Consider the following 12,655-nt stretch of genomic DNA (forward strand, 5'->3'; position numbering starts at 1 on the left):
TTTTAATAGTTTATACTACAAGCAGTGGAAGGATAGAATGAAGATATATGTTCAATCAATAGATTATAGAGCCTGGCTAGTTATTAAGAATGGGCCGAGGCCAATTCCGGATAATAGTGCTGAAAAGAAGGTCGAAAAAGAGACATCCATATTTGACTACACAAAAGAACATTTGGATATTATGCAAACAAATGCTAGAGCAATGTACCCATCCATTGTGCTCTTCAAGAAGAATATGAGACAATATCCGCTTGTAAAAGCTGAAATATGGGACAGATTGGAAGCTATCCATGAGGGCACCGTAAAAAATAAGGAATATCAAGAAAACTTGGATAAGGCATCCAGCAACGTCAAAAGGAAAAGAAGAAAGAAGTAGAGAGCTCAATCCATCCAGAATCAAGAGGTCCAACAAAGAGAGAACATACATTGCTACGAATGTGGTAAACTTGGACATATTAAATCAAAGTGTCCTAACAACAACAAGAAGAAGAACTCCAAAACTTCAACTTGGAGCGACGAGGATGAATCTGATAAAGAGAGTAATCATGGAGAAATGGCGTTCATGTGCTTCCTGGAAGGAAAACAAAGTGACAAAAATTACAGAACCTCTTCTTCGAGTGACGAGGAAGAAACTGACGAGGTATGTCATACTCCTATCATGACTTGTAATAATTGTGATGATTTGCAGGAAACTCTAGATCTAGCTTTCAAAGATTTGCAAAGAGTTCTTGGTGCATTCAAGAAAGTTCAACAAGAAAAGAAAGACTTGGATATTCGACTTAAGGAATGTCAAACTAAATATGATTTACTTCAAGAAGAAAATTTAGTTGCACAAGCAAATGAAGACTTTGAACAAATCTTCTAGTCACCACTTTGATCAATGGAAGTCGACTCATCCCCTTAAGAACTGCCAGTTGACTAAAAAGGGATCCACCAGTAGATGCCCTATTTCAATCAAGTCAACTTTGCCTAAGGTTCAAGTCGACTAATAAGGCAAACCTTTGGCGAACGCTCTTATTCTCATATTATATGTCATTACTCGAGACGTGGTAATTCTCGGACATAAAGCATTTGCATGCAATTATGCTAGAAATCATGTAAGATCTAAATATTTTTGGAGACCCAAACACTTACATGCATCCCCAACTACACAATTTACTAATCATGAAGGACCCAAAAAGACTTGGGTGCCAAACACAAACTAATTTGTTTTGTAGGATATATATGAGTCTAGCCATAAATAGAATCATTGACATTTGCATAGCGGCTGGTCAAGGAACGAGATCAAAGTTGCTTCAAAGTTCTTATGTACTCTACAAATTAAATGGTATTACTGAGATTATTCAAGTTTCTCTTACTGCATTACGTGATGTATATCTAGCTGTTGTTTAATTAGTCAATTATATATGGTTTGAGTCGACTCATTGCACCATGCTGCTATTTTGTTGATATCGGTTATAACCTTGAACTAGAGTCTTTGAATAACTAGAATATATGGCTTGCACTTTTTTAATCTATATTTGTCATAAGTTATTAGGACAAGCAAGCATGCAATCTTTATTGATATCATACAAATTTGATTCATATATATGTGGGTCTGAGATCATTCTTGAAGGAATCATATGTATGATATTTGTTCTATTGGTAAGAATACTAACGCCTCATTCAAAGCTCAAGAATGTTGTATGACTCGAGGCCTTCATAACTTCTTCATATGGACATATTCAAAATCTTGAAGGCAAGAGGTATGTATTTCTACTATTGATAATTATTCACAAGTTACATGAGTTATGATTTTTGATGTATCTTAAAGAACTCTTCATATGAGATATGGAAAGAAAGAAAAATCACTTGTTGATTATTCTCGTCCCTTTGGTTGCAAATGTTTATCGTCATGATAAGGAAAAAGTGGTAAAATTTATGGTATATTCTGTAATCTTTACTACTTATAATTCTTATGGCTTTTAGACAATTAGTTATAAAGATCTTTATGCACATTCTCTTTAGACTAATGTTTCTTGAAGTGAAATTGAGCATGAAGATGAAGAGCGTACTCTGGAAAACAAGCAACTTATTGATATGAATATGTATGTACAAGCTTAACCAGAGATGAAGCATTGAAATAAGTGAAAGATTCCAAAGAATGCAAAAATAGTTGAATGCAAATGAAGGAAATAACATATGAGAACTTATTGCCAAGGCAGACGAGTTGAAATTATGGATATTCAGATGAACCTGATCGAAATGGTAAGGTTGTAAGAACTAAGGGTAAACTTGTAGCCCAAGGTTTCACAACAAGAAGGTTTGTTTCATTCTTAAGATTTTTATTAGTATGTTAGTTCTCATGAGCTTATTATAAAGCCTTTTTCAGAATGCATGTCAAAAGTATTTCTCTAGATGATGTTACAACTGAAAAATATTTTGTCAAGCATCTCCTAATAGTTTTATTTTTTTTTAAAAAGAGCACTTATGGTACCAGAATTTGATTTTTGATTAGAAACCATCCCAAGAGAACAGTAAGGGAAGTTAATTCTTCTTTGTTCCAAAAATGATTTTTCAAAAATCATGATTGTCATTTTATAGTTGCATAGACTTATATCACGTGGTACTAACAAGAAGGTGTACAAAGGATTTCATAAGATTTTACAAGGTATTCGAACTTGAGATGATTATGAGGGTGAGTTAACATTCTTCTTCAAGTTTCAAATAATGCAAAGGTAGATGAAAGGTTCTTCAGCGAAGCCAAGTATTCAAAAGGATTACTCAGGAGATTGTGTATGGAAAATTCATTGTACATGAATACTCTAGTAAGCTCATCCTATCTCTCTCGCAAAGAAGAACATCGGTAAGTACACAAATCAAATGAAGTGTCAAGGTATGATTAACTCTCTATTGTATTTCAATAATTATTAGATCAGACTTTTATGAGACACTTTTCAAGTCACCCTGGTCAATAAAATGATTATTGAAATTCCTGGTTCGCACTAAAAAATTTGATTTATATATTCAAGAACTAACAGTTTTGATGTAGCGAGATACTCTCAGATACAAATCTTGCAGGAAACAAAGTTGACTGGCAGAAATCATTTTCTCTTGTTCATGTATATCATGAAAATTCAAGAGCTTCACAATTTTATTTATAGCGGATAAAAGATTACATGAAAATGACTTGAGGACATTGAATATCAAATGGAGATATTTTCTCACATTGAAGAAAGAAATTACTATGATAATATATGGTGGATAATTTTGCATCCTTTTCTGGTGAGAAAGATTAATTTTCCTCTTAACTCATATGTTCTTATTTGTGGGTTTGGAAGTTCATGATAGCTAATTTGCGTTTCTTTCCCAATAACGTACTCCTAAAATTGACTCAAAATATTTTCACCAATTGGCTCTTATGCATTATGTGGTTAGCAACTCTTTAAGAGGATTGATATGATTAATTGTTATCTTTCTCAAACTAGAGCGAAATTCCTTCTTTTCAAATTGAATTTTTAATGGGAATTTCTCAATCACTCTCAGTTGACTTGTATTGATCACTAATTTAGCAGATCTAACATGTTCTAATTGTTATGGTCTATGTAATATATTGAGATTTGATTAGTCGATACTTTTTCTATAAGTAGTTGACTATATGATCTATGTCACCCTTTTGATGATGCCAAAAGGGGGAGAAGTTTTCCTGTACAAAACATTTGCTTTGTTAGTATCTTCAGACAGGAAATGCACAAGAAGAAGGAGAAAGCATAAAGTGAGGGGGAGCCACTCCTTCAAGTTATGCTTCAAGATCAAGGAACATATATTCAGGGGGAGTTCACTAATTCAGGGAAGTTCAAGTCCTTCTTTGATTCTGTCTTTTATTAAAATATTGAAAGTTTTGTACTCAATGGTTTGCCATCATCAAAAAGGGGGAGATTGTTAGGTCCAAGGTTTCACCTATCAATTTTGATGATAACAAACCAACATAATTATTAATAAAAGAACATTTACTTGTGGTAAATTTATTTTTGGTACGGGTTTATTTGATGAAGAAGGATTTGGTGAAGATCTAATCAAATATGGAAAAGAAGGTATTACGAGATGGAATTTACGGAAGAAGATGTGGAAGGAAAATACTTACTCAAATCAAGGTGCAAGAATTATGGAAAGAATATTTACTACAATTCTACAAAAGGAAAGATCAAGATCAATTTGTTGCTTAAGGAAGATCCAAAATCTATGAAGTATCAAGATGTCTCTAGTTTACAAAAGTGTCCACATTCAGAGTTATCAAAGTCCAAATTCAAGAAGATGAATGTGATTACATTCAAAATAATATAAAGATCCAAGGTGAAATGAAAAGGATCTTGAAATTCTCTTGGGTTGTTTAAATAAGAGCTCAAATTTGTATAGCCAGAAACTTGTCATATGAAGAACACTTCGACAAGCAATGACGATATATTCATATGAAGAATAAATCATGAAGATTGATATATTGGAAAGGCTCCAATCCAAAGAGAGATTGGTACTGGATTCAAAAAGGAAGGTCTATAAAAGTTGGAAAGTATGAGTCAATGGTGAACATTATTTTATTATTCCATAAAGGGACCAGATTTGTATATGGCAAAGGAAGGATCCGTTCTTAAAATATTTAATTGAAGAGAGAAAGGAAATTATATTCTTTTATGTATTTTCCTATTATGATCAACAAAGTGGAGATCTCTCTATACTAGCACTATTTTGATGTCAAAAATTATGAAAGAGCATATAAGGAAGGCCTTGTTTTACGTAAGACAAATAAGAGAAAATATTCTCTATGTTACAAAGATCATATTGTACATGCACAAATCTTTCCTTTCCAAATAATAAAGCTATATAAAAGCATGTTATATGGAAATCAAGGATTTGGATGAATCAAGTCACGGACCAAGGGAGGCATTCAAGAATTTAAGGAAGATTGGAGCGATATCAGGAATATTCCAAGATTGGAAGATCACTGCATTTTTGAAGATCAACGACTAGAATACTCAAGGACCAAATATAAAAGAGAAGGCACCGCATATAAGAAAGGCACGCAGCCACTTATACTTTCGTCTCAACCTTCTCAAGTTCTTTGCTCTACTTTTCATAAGCATTGTAATCTAGTGACTTACTAATTTGTAAACAAAAAAGAGAGGAGAGATATAGTATAGTTGGTGAGGCTTTGTATTGAGCGGTTGTGTCATTGTTCGTTTCTTTGGTGAGCGAGTAAAAACCAAAGAGTCGTTGTTGGTGAGCGAGTGAAAAACCAACTTTGTGCGTTATTGGTGAGTGTGTCAAAACCAACCCTTGTTCGTTGTTGGTGAGCGAGTGAAAACCAAACTTGTAAACGTTGGTGGTGAACGAGGAAAACCACAAAGGTCGTACTAACTCAAACTACAAAGAGCTTAAAGAGATAACCTCCTTGCAAACCCAAGGGGAATTTGGATTAGGATACCACATTGGTTCCGAACCGTATAAAAATTCCCGGTGTCATTTATTTTATTACTCTTATATTATATTCTGCACCCTTACTATTTATTGTGGTTTATACTGGTACAAATCGAAGGACTAATAATTTTGTGCGAAATTTCGCTATCGACGACTTCACACCGAACAAAGTCGACTAGATTTTTTAACAGGCTTACAATTCACCCCCCCCCCCCCCTCTTGTACTTTCAAAAACGATTCAGAGAGGGCTGACCAAAAGATTTTGAATTTCTTTCCTCTTTTCCGCAACAAAACCAAGCAAAGCAGAAGCTATACACTTGATTTCTCTTATTTTTCGCCATTTTCGGCATCAAGAGGTCTGTCCCCTTTTGTTTTTTTCTTCGATGTTGCTACAGGCCTACGCCAATGAGTCCGTTTGAAACCCAAAATCGTGGTTAAAATCCCGCCCAAAAATGTAGAAGAAGAACCCTAATCCTATTCTATAAATATCAACGTTTCGAGACCATTTTGAAAAAGGTTAGAACAACCACGACTTCTCACCCTAAAAACAACAGACGTATACCATTCGAAATTACTATATTTTCACCCCTATGTTCGAAACTTTGGTTTAATCTAAGCGCGCCCATATTCGTCGTCTTTTGAGCGTGAATCCGCGACCTAAAGCCTTAGTTCACTGCACCCGAAAAATGTCAGTGCTATTCCTTTCTTTTTTTTTTCTCTTTTCGGTTCCGCTTAGTTCTTGGTTATGTGTTCATGATTCTGCGTTTGTGATTTTTTTTTTTCTCAAGTAGAAGTCTGCCTATAAAAATGTTACTATAGACTCAAAATATGTTCTGTGTGGGGTTGAATTACTTTCCGTATAGGAATATGCATTAATACTCCTTTTTACTTGCTTAAAGATTATACATAGCTTGTGGAAAATATGTTTGTATGTAGCATGTTGTTAACATTTTTATGAGAAAACTGCTTCACCGGTGGCGTATAATGTATACTGTTTTGATGAATCCGTTGGAGTATAACAAAAAGAGACCATGTCCTTTAGGACTCTCAAGCAATGTATTATTTGAACAAAACTAATATTTCCTTCCTCATCTCAGTCGTCTTTTCAATCCTGTGTATTTCGATTCTGTAGTTAGAGTAGTTTAGTTTAGATCTGTCTATTAAGCTACTGGTTGCGTAGTATAATTTTTTCTTTTAGTTCTTTCTTTATTTCCTCTCTATTTTAGTATTTAGTTTAAATCTCAGTTATGTTTGTTGGTGGCTAAAATTTGATATGAACTTAGCATGATCATATTTCGTGAATAGGTATATTTACTGTCTTAAATTCATAATAAAAGTACGGCCAAGTATGAAGATTTCTGGTCTTGTTTTGGTTTAGGAAGTATTAAACCAAATCATATTACATTAGGTTGTCTTGCTATTTTTATTACCTGTTGAGTTGCGATAGAGGTATAGAAAAATAAGAATTTAGTTTCAGCACTCCACTTTCCATATTGAATCCCTTAATGCTTGCATTTCATTTTCGGTAGCCTAACTGGTTTGTGGGCATTTCACTTTTTGCTTTCCCTGTGAGACTTGTATGAGTGTCATTTGTTTTAATCCCCCTGTCTGCTATTTTATTGATCTATTTCAGTCTTGGTAAATCGGTGCTATGCCTCAAATAATTAAGTTTTAATTCTTCTTTGTAAACTCTATTAACTCTTGAACCATGACTTGAAGAGGTAGAAATGTAGTCTTTTATCATAGCACTCCTAAAGTGCTAGTCTAAAACTGTTTCAGGGGAATTTCCTGCTGAAGTTTTTTGCTACTGACTTACGTCAAAAAAAAAAATTGTTAAGTTCAAATAGTCTTGTTCAGTTTTTTTTCTTTCGCTTTCTCGTTTAACGAAACAACATGATGGATAGTGTGCCCCCTTAAGGTTTCTCTGCTTTGTGGTGGTGTGAGATTAGCTCAAAAACATGGAGATGTTTTAGTGTTGGTGGATTTAGCTGCTGGTTATTGTCCTTTTCATGTTGTATTCATTCGGACCAACTGACCATTGTGATTTTAGTGTTGGTGGATTCACTTTGTGTAACTGAATGCTAAATCAGGTTGGGCTTGGTGTGTCTTTAAAACCAACTTGCTAAAGAATCCCCTTTTTGAATCTTTTAGTGCCAAGATGATAAATTTATTGATATGCTTCCTAGTTTCATCACTGTCTCAACATCCTTTTTTTTTTTCTTTCTCAAGACCATTGTGATTTTGTCTCTTAGATGTTAAGGTGTAAGGTTAATTTCTTATGAGAATCTGGAATCTATTTTAAAATTGTTGGAATGTCCTACTTCTCAATTTGGTTTTCAAAACTTTGCCTAAAATTGATGATATTTTCTTTTTTTTTTTCATTCCTAAGCGTTTAAGCTTCTGTTAAGAAATCAGCGTTAAGATATTTTTAATGAGATGGGCGACATGTTTACGAGTAGGTCCGAATCCGTAATATAGCCAGCATGTTTAGAGTGTATGTTAGTAGTATGGGATAACTCTGGATTTGTATTTGTGTGAATGTATCGTTTCTTTAGCTAAAACTATGATATAGGATTTGATATCTAGATCAAATGAACCTAAGTTAAGGTTAAAATCTAATCATTAAAATGATTTATACAATATCCCATTGAGCTCTCTGTATTTTAGTTTGTTGTTCGCATTTATGTTTCATGTTCGTTTCTCTTGCATCTTGTAGTACCCCTATTGGTTATGCTTTAAGAAATTTATTTCTGCCCATGTATTTTACTGAATCTGTCCCTTTTCTAATCCTTTATATTTTTCTTTTCTTTGTTTTCATGATACACTGGAGCACTCTTGAGTCTTGCGTCGAGACTCGACATCATCGCTAGGCCTGAAACTTGCATTCACATCTTCAGTAGCATTCCTCACCCCCTCAAAATGCACCCGAACAAAATACAAAGGAGGGGGAATAAGCAATGGATATTCCCTCCTATCGTGACAATAGAGTTTTTTTTTTTTTTTTTGCTTTACATATTTCTTTCCATTTCTCTTGGCTCGCTGATATATTTTTATTTCCTTGCATAGATCCATTTAAATTTAGAATACTTCAAGTAGTTAACCATATGGGTATAGTTTAGTGATAATGGACAGTTAGAGTTCGAGTTTTCTTTCGAAATAACGTATTTAAAGGTTTAATAATTTAGTCTACTTTCGTCGGTTCAAGATTTTTTTTTTTAGTTACTCTTTTACAAGGTTAAAAATGTGGTTGAATGATCCAATTAAGGAATAAATTATATTAACATAATGAATTGTGCTTTATGCGAATTTAAGTCAGCCTAACCTTTCTAGAGTCATCAGCCGTAATTAGGATGAAAAGTTCTAAAAATGGACAGCATTTGTATTCTTGAATTAACATCACCTGGTGCTCTCGTCGTTTTTTTTTTGTTGTAAATCGCCAACATTTATTTCTAAAAGTTCAAACCTCTGTTTAAAAACAATTTTCTAAACGTATAAGACAAGATTTCCTATAATGCCTCATCATTTCATTTGAGACTTAATTAATTAATCACTTTTGTTTAGTTATGATGTCCACTTACGTCTTTCTATCCATTAAATTCGGCTAGTATACTAATACTAAACCCATTGTGTTATCAAACGCAAATCTTTTTACTTAATCACCTAATTACTTAAGATGAAATACTTTTTCTTATATTACCTGTAAAATATAAAAATACTATTTTGTCGCAATTTCTTATATTAACCTACGTTTGGTTGGTAACCGTAATTAACGGATTCTAATGGATGCCTAAGACCTTCCCGTTAGGATATTTAGAACCCTTACCTAGAATTCATTAGGTTAGTAAGACCTTTAAGATTAGAGTTTATTTTGGGCATTTACTTAGTTAAAATAGATGTCCTAATTCACCGTTAAAATAATTAGGTGGCGACTCCTTAAGTTAAATAATTAGGAATCACCAATATGTTGTACTCCGCTTTGACCTGGTTAAAATGGGGTATAACACTTTTCTCCTCTGGTTATGCATCTTTTTCTCTTCTTTCTCCGTTTGGTCACTGTAATTGAATTGAAGAAGAAGATCGTTTATTCCAACAAGTAAGCAAGGTATAAATACAATACATCAGGTTCTAACTTAGGAAAGAAAATAAAGACTAATCCCTACAAATCTGCTACCTAATTATGCTATGTACATTGCTAAGAATAACATCTATATACATTTTGTAACACTCCCCCCCCCCCCCCCCCCCCCCCCCCCCCCCCCAAGTTGGAGCATAGATATTAATCATGCCCAATTGTTACAAAGGTAATCAACACGAGCCCCATTAACTGCCTTTGTGAGCAAATCAGCTAGTTGCTCTCCTGTCTTCAAGTAGCCAGTGGAAATCAAGTTTTCGTGAATCTTCTCACGAATGAAATGACAGTCGACTTCAATATGTTTGGTTCTTTCATGATACACCAGATTTGAAGCAATATGGAGTGCAGCTTGATTATCACACCAGAGTTTTGACGGAGTAGGATATTTCACGCCAATTTCAGTTAAAAGATGATGTATCCACATAATCTCACACGTAGACTGTGACATAGCTCTATACTCGGATTTTGCACTGGATCGAGATACAACACTTTGCTTCTTACTCCTCCATGATACTAGATTCCCACCAACAAAGACACAATAGCCCGTAGTAGATCTTCTATCAATTTTGGATCCAAAGATAGTCGGCATCGCAAAACATTCCACACGAGAATGGCCGTGATTGCGATACAATATGCCACGTCCAGGAGCTCCTTTCAAGTAGCATAAAATCTGTTCCAAAGCTTCTCAATGCTTGACCGTAGGTGCAGACATGAACTGGCTAACAACACTTACCGCAAAAGAAATATCTGGACGAGTCATAGTAAGGTAATTTAACTTCCCAACTAACCTTCTATACCTCTCCGGATCATCAAAAGGATCGCCATCTTCTTTTATAAGATGCACACCCGGAGCCATTGGAGTTCTACAAGGTTTGGCTGCCAACTTTCCAATGTCTTCAAGAAAGTCAAGTATATACTTTCTCTGAGACAGAAAAATACCCTTATTGCTTCTATTTACTTCTACTCCCAAAAAGTATTTCAAGGCCCAAGTCCTTCGTATGAAATCTAGCATGTAGAAAAGACTTAAGGGAAGAGATCCCTGCATAATCACTTTCTGTAATGACAATGTTATCAACATATACAACAAGGAGGATACTGCCAGCTGCTGATTACCGATAGAAGATTGAGTGATCGCATTTGCTCATTTTCAGCCCAAAATCCTGAACTACCTCACTGAACTTGCCAAACCAAGCCCGTGGACTCTCCTTCAAACCATACAAGGACTTCTTCAAATGACAGACTTTCCCATACTCCCCCTGAGCAACAAAACCAGGTGGTTGCTCCATATATACTTCTTCCCCAAGATCACCATGAAGGAACGCATTCTTGATATCTACTGATGTAAAGGTCAATTCTTGGAAGTAGCTAGAGAAATGAACAAGCGAACAGAGGTGAGTTTGGCAACCAGGGAAAAAGTGTCTGAATAATACCCTTTAGCCACAAGTCTTGCCTTAAGTCTTGCTACCGAACCATCGGGATTAACTTTAACTGTGAAGACCCACTTACATCCCACCGGTTTCTTTCCCTTAGGCAAATCCACCAAATCCCACGTGTGGTTTTCCTCTAAGGCATGTATTAGCATCGTATCTAACCATCCAGGATGATTCAAAGCCTCCTTCACAGTTTTGGGTACAGAAATAGAGTCTAGAGAAGCAATCAAGGATCTAGACGTCGAGGACAATCGATAATAGGAAATAAAGTTAGCAATGGAATACGTGGATTTGTAAGTCCGTGTACCTTTGCGAAAAGCAATTGGGAGGTCAAGGTTTTCTGGAGATCAGATGGAGGAGGATCTGATGACAAAGGAACTGGTGCAGGGCATGTATCATCAGTCTCTCGCCGTCTTGAATAAACTTGAACAATTGGCAGTCTTGCTGAAGCAGCAACTGAAGGCACAACCATCGATTGGTGCTCAACAGAGTAACTAGGAGATGGAAGAGTAACGTCATCTGATTGTTTTGGCACAACACGAGTAACCTGATAAACTAACCACTCATCTTCATCCCCCTGACTTGTAGATTTGGGAGGTGCATAGAAGAATGGTGTGGTCTCTGAAAATACCACATCATTTGACACCAAATATTTGCCATGTTCAGTAGAATAACATCGATACCCCTTCTGAAGACAAGAGTAACCCAAGAAAACACACTTCAATGCCTTAGGGTCCAACTTGGTAACAGATGGTCGAACATCTCGAACATAACACGTGCTCCCAAATACCTTTGGTTCCGCTGAAATTGTGACTTGTTTGGAAAAAGAACACTATAGGGCATATTACCAACAAGCACAGTTGATGGCATGCTATTAATCAGAAAACAAGCTGTAGAAATTGCATCGGCCCAAAACTATTTAGGAACCTTCATTTGAAACAAAAGTGCCCGAGTTGTCTCAAGTAAATGCCTATTCTTTCTCTCAGTAACTCCATTTTGAGAAGGTGTATCAACACATGATGACTGATGGAGAATGCCGTGTTGTCTCATGTAGGACTGAAATGTCTCTGACATGTATTCTTTAGCCTTATCACTCCTCAGAGTACGGATCGTAGTATTGAACTGAGTTTTGACTTCAGTACAAAAGGCACAAAAGTGATAAACACTTCAGAATGACTTTTCATAAAATAAATCCAAGTCCTTCGAGAGAAATCATCCACAAAAGAGACAAAATACTTATGTCCAGTTTTGGAAATAACAGGACATGGTCCCTAAACATCATAATGAATTAGCTCAAAAGCTGATGTTACACCCCGTATCTAAGAACTAAGGTTAGACTCATATCATTAGAGTTTTAGTGGAAAAATTGAAGGTTTGAACGTTTTGCGAAAATAGTTGATAGGCCTACTTCGGGCAGGGATAACTCTTTGATTAGTTGGGAATTTGGGAAAGTACCCTCAATGAAAGTTGTAGTACATAAAAATGGCTTTCTAACGATATAAGGACCAGGCCAATCAGAGATCGGAGCAAGGAGATATGATCGTCTCAATATGGCTAATAGTAAGGCATTTAAAAGTCTATAGAATCGGCTAAGTTTTGATACGTCTGCCTTCCAGTCAAATTTCGTGAAAATCCGTTAGGA

Source organism: Lycium ferocissimum, chromosome 8 (assembly GCF_029784015.1).
Source record: "Lycium ferocissimum isolate CSIRO_LF1 chromosome 8, AGI_CSIRO_Lferr_CH_V1, whole genome shotgun sequence".
Classification (NCBI taxonomy): domain Eukaryota; kingdom Viridiplantae; phylum Streptophyta; class Magnoliopsida; order Solanales; family Solanaceae; genus Lycium; species Lycium ferocissimum.